Raw genomic sequence first — 7,023 nt, 5'->3', positions numbered from 1 at the left:
TTCGTTGATTAATTTATGCTTTTCAAGGTGGCTACGAACTGCCTCGGCAATTATTGATTCCATAAATTTTCCCACTATGGAGGTTAGGCTTATTGGTCTATAGTTCGAAGCTAAGGACCTGTCACCTGTTTTGAAAATAGGTATCACATTTGCCATTTTCCACTTATCTGGCACCATGCCAGTTTGTAGTGATATGTTGAAAAGATTAGCCAAAGGTGTGCTAAGCTCCTCTTTACATTCCTTTAGAACCCTTGCATACAGTTCATCAGGGCCTGGGGATTTGTTAGGTTTTAATTTATCTATTTGCCTAAGGACCATGTCACTTGTGACCCTAATAGTACACAGTTTATTATCGTCCTGTTCTACATAATTTATCATTACTGGAATATCGCTGGTATCCTCCTGTGTAAAAACTGAGAGGAAGTATGTGTTAAAAATTCTACACATTTCCTTATCACTGTCAGTGAGCTGACCCGAGGAACTTTTGAGTGGGCCTATCTTGTCCCTGATCTTACTTCTGTATACCTGAAAGAATCCTTTTGGGTTAGTCTTCGATTCTCTTGCAACTTTAACCTCATAATCTCTTTTTGCTTTTCTAATTCCCTTTTTTATTTCTCTCTTTAACTGAATATATCGATTTCTCAATTGCCCCTCTCCTCTTTTGATTTGCCTATATATGCCTCTCTTTTGACCAATCAGATATTTTAATCTATTGTTCATCCATTTAGGATCATTTTTGTTTGATCTGATTTCCCTATTTGGAACATAATTTGACTGAGCAGCTAGAACTATGCCCTGGAAAGCATCATATCGGCAACCATCACCACCTACCTGACCCTTAGTCAGGTCATTCCAGTTCAGCCCACCTAAGTAATTTTTCAGTCCTATGAAATCAGCCAAGCGAAAGTCAGGGACGGAGACTTGATTGCCATTATTAGGGGAATTCCATGATATATTAAAACTGAGTGATTTGTGATCACTTTCCCCAAGCTCATCATTAACCTCAAGATTATTAATTAGTGTTTCCCTACTGGCAAGAACCAAGTCAAGGAGGTTATTTCCCCTAGTTGGCTCTGTCACAAACTGTTTTAAAAAACAATCCTGGATCGTATCAAGAAAGTCACCTGACTCTAAATTTCCTGTCAAATTGCTCCAGTCAATCTGTCTATAGTTGAAATCTCCCATTAGCACAACATTTTCGTATGTAGATGCCTTACGAATTTCGTCCCATAGAAGTTTACTGCACTCCCTATCAAGATTTGGGGCCCTGTAAATCACACCCAAAATTAGTTTTTCTCGGCCCTCGAGAAGCTGTAACCAAACAGATTCAGTGGCTGACGCTTCTAATTTAATATCTTGTCTAACACAACAATTTAAATTGTCTCTGACATACATCGCTACTCCACCACCTTTCCTGTTGACCCTGTCAGTGTGGAATAATTTATAGCCTTGTATGTGACATTCAGAGGGCATCTCTCTATCTTTCAGATTGAGCCAGGTCTCTGTTATAGCAATAATATCTATGTCTCCTGCACTTGCAATTAATCTTAGCTCATCTATCTTATTTCTTACACTCCTGCTATTAGTATAGTAAACCTTAAGGGAGCTAGTCCCTTGCTGCCCTCTGCTGTCCCCCTTTGTTTGCTGACCTGATCTATTGTCTTTATTTATAACTTCATGCTGAATGCCTTTTATACATTTACTGTTTCCAACCCAAGTGTTGCAACCTGCTTGTTTCCCACACACACCCATACCTCTATCTTCCATCAGTTTAAAATCATAGGCATTTCACCAATGGCCTTCTCAATCGAGTCTGCAAGTGCTACCACCCCAGCCCCAGAGAGATGTACCCCATCCCTTGCATACATATCATGTTTGCCATAAAAGTTGTTCCAGTTGTCAATGAATGGGATTGCATGTTCCTTGCAGTATCTGTCTAGCCAGCAATTTACACCAATTGCCCTAGACAACCATTCATTTCCTACTCCCCTTCTAGGCAAGATGCTACATATGATTGGGATCCCTCCCTTAGACTTAATGAAATCTATAGCTGACCTGTACTTATCTAGCAGCTCTTCTCTCCTACCCTTCCCAATATCATTTCCACCAGCACTGAGACAGATAATGGGCTTGCTCCCATTACCTGACATGATATTATCCAGCCTGTTGACAATGTCCCCAACACCAGCTCCAGGGAAGCACACTCTATCTCTCATCTTCTTATTCCTATTACAAAAAGCACGGTCAATGTATCTTACCTGAGAGTCACCAACCACAAGAATGCGCTTACCTCCATTAGCAGGGGCAGTAGTACCCTTACCTTCACTGGCCACTGAAGTACATTCATCCTGAAGAACAGAGAAGCGATTTCCTACCTTCAGATCTTCACTCTTAACTTTCCTTACTCTGATGCGCCTTCCATTACTGTGAACTACTCGCCACTTGTAGCAGGTGCTGGGCTGCACCTCACTGCTGGTAGCCGTTGCTGCCACCCCAACTACAGCCTCCTCACAGCGAGAGACAGACTGCACCTCGCTGCTAGAAGCCTCATTCCCCACAACTCCAGCCACCTCACACTCTCTCCCAGACCCATTGAGGTGGACCTTCAGCCTCCTAATCTCCTCCTGGAGAAGCAAGACCTCCTCCTTCAACTCTCCAACCCCAATTTTTAAAACACTGCAGAAGCAAGCCATGCTTTGTAACCGTCCACACTAATCCCCAAGGCAGCTCAGGGTCTGTGACCTCACGTGACGACTGACCACTGAGTGTTTAACCGTTGTGGGATCTGATAGTGAGGTGCTGGCCGGACCCCTTATATAGCTTCCTTGGATGCTTCACTTTCATAGTTCCTTGATAATGTGATTAGTCACGAAAGCGCTTGGAATTTCTCTATTCTTTCAGAGTGGTTGTTTTGCATATTTTGAAATCACCTGTTTAATGTGATCTTATTGCATATAATATATATATATATATATATATATATATATATATATATATATATATATATATATATATATATATATATATATATATATATATATATATATATATATATATATATATATATATATATATATGCAATAAGATCACAGTAAACAGGTGATTTCAGAATATGCAAAACAACCACTCTGAAAGAATAGAGAAATTCCAAGCGCTTTCGTGACTACTCACATTATCAAGGAACGAGTTCCTTGATAATATGAGTCGTCACGAAAGCGCTTGGAATTTCTCTATTCTTTCAGAGTGGTTGTTTTGCATATATATATATATATATATATATATATATATATATATATATATATATATATATATATATATATATATATATATATATATATATATATGCAATAAGATCATAGTAAACAGGTGATATCAGAATCTGCAAAACAACCACTCTGAAAGAATAGCGAAATTCCAAGCGCATTCGTGACTTCTCACATTATCAAGGAAGGCATATAAAGGATCAAGACTACAACACCTCACCATCACCACAACAAACCTACACCTCACACACGCGTGCAGACACCCGACTCTGTGAAACCCACCTAATACTCTACCCAAGAATTAAGATTTATTACTTGAATAATGTATCATTAAATTCTTCCCAAATTTTGTTAATTATAAATGAATCCAAGTGTGTGTGGGTGTGTGTGTGTGTGTGTGTGTGTGTGTGTGCGTGTGTGTGTGTGTGTGTGTGTGTGTGTGTGTGTGTGTGTGTGTGTGTGTGTGTGTGTGTGTGTGTGTGTGTACTCACCTATTTGTACTCACCTATTTGTGGTTGCAGGGGTCGAGTCACAGCTCCTGGCCCCGCCTCTTCGCTGATTGCTACTAGGTCCTCTCTCTCCCTGCCCCATGAGCTCTATCATACCTCGCCTTAAAACTATGTATGGTTCCCGCCTCCACTACGTCACTTTCTAGGCTATTCCACGGCCTGACTACTCTATGACTGAAGAAATACTTCCTAACATCCCTTTGATTCATCTGAGTCTTCAACTTCCAATTGTGACCTCTTGTGTCTGTGTCCCGTCTCTGGAACATCCCGTCTTTGTCCACCTTGTCTATTCCGCGCAGTATTTTATATGTCGTTATCATGTCTCCCCTGACCCTCCTGTCCTCCAGTGTCGTCAGGCCGATTTCCCTCAACCTTTCTTCGTAGGACAATCCCCGTAGCTCTGGGACTAGTCTTGTTGCAAACCTTTGCACTTTCTCTAATTTCTTGACGTGCTTGACTAGGTGTGGATTCCAAACTGGTGCTGCATACTCCAGTATGGGCCTGACGTAAATGGTATACAGAGTCTTAAACGAATCCTTACTGAGGTATCGGAACGCTATCCGTAGGTTTGCCAGGCGCCCGTATGCTGCAGCAGTTATCTGATTGATGTGCGCCTCAGGAGATATGCTCGGTGTTATGCTCACCCCCAGATCTTTTTCCTTGAGTGAGGTTTGCAGTCTTTGGCCATCTAAACTATATTGTGTCTGCGGTCTTCTTTGCCCTTCCCCAATCTTCATGACTTTGCATTTGGCAGGGTTAAATTCAAGGAGCCAGTTGCTGGACCAGGCTTGTAGCCTGTCCAGGTCTCTTTGTAGTCCTGCCTGATCCTCATCCGATTTGATTCTTCTCATTAACTTCGCATCATCTGCAAACAAGGACACTTCTGAGTCTATCCCTTCCGTTATGTCGTTCACATATACCAAGAACAGCACAGGTCCTAGGACTGACCCCTGTGGAACCCCGCTTGTCACAGGCGCCCACTCTGACACCTCGTCGCGTACCATGACTCGTTGTTGCCTCCCTGTCAGGTATTCTCTGATCCATTGCAGTGCCTTTCCTGTTATGTGTGCCTGATCCTCTAGCTTTTGCAGTAACCTCTTGTGAGGAACTGTGTCGAAGGCCTTCTTGCAGTCCAAAAATATGCAGTCGATCCACCCCTCTCTCTCTTGTCTTACTTCTGTCACCTTGTCATAAAACTCTAGTAGGTTTGTGACACAGGATTTTCCTTCCCTGAAACCGTGCTGGTTGTCAATTATACACTTGTTTCTTTCCAGGTGCCCCACCACTCTCCTCCTGATGATCTTCTCCATGACCTTGCATACTATACACGTTAGTGATACAGGTCTGTAGTTTAGTGCCTCATGTCTGTCTCCCTTTTTAAAAATTGGGACTACATTTGCCATTTTCCATACCTCAGGGAGTTGCCCAGTTTCAAATGATGTGTTGAAGATCTTTGTTAATGGCTCACACAATATCTCTGCTCCCTCTTTAAGGACCCATGGAGAGATGTTGTCTGGTCCCACCGCCTTTGAGGTGTCAAGTTCGCATAGCAGCTTCTTCACCTCCTCCTTGGTTATATGTACCTCATCCAGCACTTGCTGGTGTGCCCCCCTGTTCTGATTTCCTGGAGTCCTACTGGTTTCCACTGTAAATACCTCTTTAAATCTTGTGTTGAGCTCCTGACATACCTCTTGGTCGTTTCTTGTGAATTCCCCATCACCCTTCCTCAGTCTGATTACCTGGTCCTTGACTGTTGTTTTCCTCCTGATGTGGCTGTACAACAGCTTCGGGTCAGTCTTTACTTTTGATGCTATGTCATTTTCATATTGTCTCTGAGCCTCCCTTCTTATCTGTGCATATTCGTTTCTGGCTCTTCGGCTGATTTCTTTATTTTCCTGAGTTCTCTGTCTTCTGTACCTTTTCCATTCTCTAGTACACCTAGTTTTTGCCTCCCTACACCTTTGGGTGAACCAAGGACTCGTTCTGTTCTTCCCATTATTTCTGTTTCCCTTGGGAACAAACCTCTCCTCTGCCTCCTTGCATTTTGTTGCTACATAGTCCATCATTTCTTGTACTGGTTTTCCTGTCAGTTCCCTCTCCCACTGAATGTCTTGAAGGAAGTTCCTCATGCCTGAGTAGTTCCCCCTTTTGTAGTTTGGTTTTTCCCAGCCTATTCCTGCTACTCTCTCCACTTGGAGCTCAACTATGTAGTCGAAGCACAGAACCACATGATCACTAGCTCCCAGGGGCCTTTCATACATGATACCCTCGATGTCCGAACTACTCATGGTGAATACAAGGTCCAGCCTTGCTGGTTCATCCTCTCCTCTCTCTCTGGTAGTGTCTCTAACATGTTGATGCATGAGGTTTTCCAGTACCACATCCATCATCTTGGCTCTTCATGTTTCGGGACCCCCATGGGGCTCCAGGTTTTCCCAGTCAATCTCCTTGTGATTGAAATCACCCATAACTAGTAACTTTGCTCCCCCCATGTGTGCTCTCCTGGCCACCTCGGCTAGTGTGTCGATCATTGCTCTGTTGCTCTCATCGTATTCTTCTCTTGGCCTCCTGCAGTTCTGTGGTGGGTTGTACATTACTGCAATTATCACCTTATGTCCCTCAGACTGGATTGTTCCTACTAAGTAGTCCCTTTCGCCCATGCCATCCATTCCTTCCATTTTCTCAAAATCCCACTGGTTTTTAATGAGCAGTGCAACTCCTCCTCCTCTCCTCCCTCTGTCTTTCCTGAGGATTTGGTATCCGGATGGAAAGATTGAATCTGTTATTATTCTGGTGAGTTTTGTTTCTGTGAGTGCTATTATGTCTGGGGATGTCTCTTTGATTCTTTCGTGCCACTCCTCATACTTGTTTGTTATTCCATCTGCATTTGTATACCACACCTTCAACTTCTTTTCTAAGACTGTGGTCTGGGAGGTATATTGGGGTTGGGGAAGTGGGAGACCTGGTAAGGAACTATGGGTTGTTGCTGTGGGGGTGGAGTTTGTAATGTAGTGGGTGGGGGCATTGGATGTGGCATGGGTGTTTTGATTTAGAGTGTTTGGTTGCACTGGGGTTGACCTGGTTGGGAGGCTTCTATAGGAAGTTGTGAGGGAGGCTGTATTTGATCTTCTTCCTGGGTCTGGGATCTCCTGTCTGTCTTCTCCATCCCCTCTCTTTCCTCCTTTCGCCTTTGTACCATCTCTCTCAGTTTCTGCCTTTCTTCTTGTGTTCTGTCGCGGTCGAGATACACC

This window comes from Cherax quadricarinatus, chromosome 2 (assembly GCF_038502225.1).
Source record: "Cherax quadricarinatus isolate ZL_2023a chromosome 2, ASM3850222v1, whole genome shotgun sequence".
NCBI lineage: Eukaryota > Metazoa > Arthropoda > Malacostraca > Decapoda > Parastacidae > Cherax > Cherax quadricarinatus.
Note: the sequence above shows the minus strand (reverse complement) of the source record.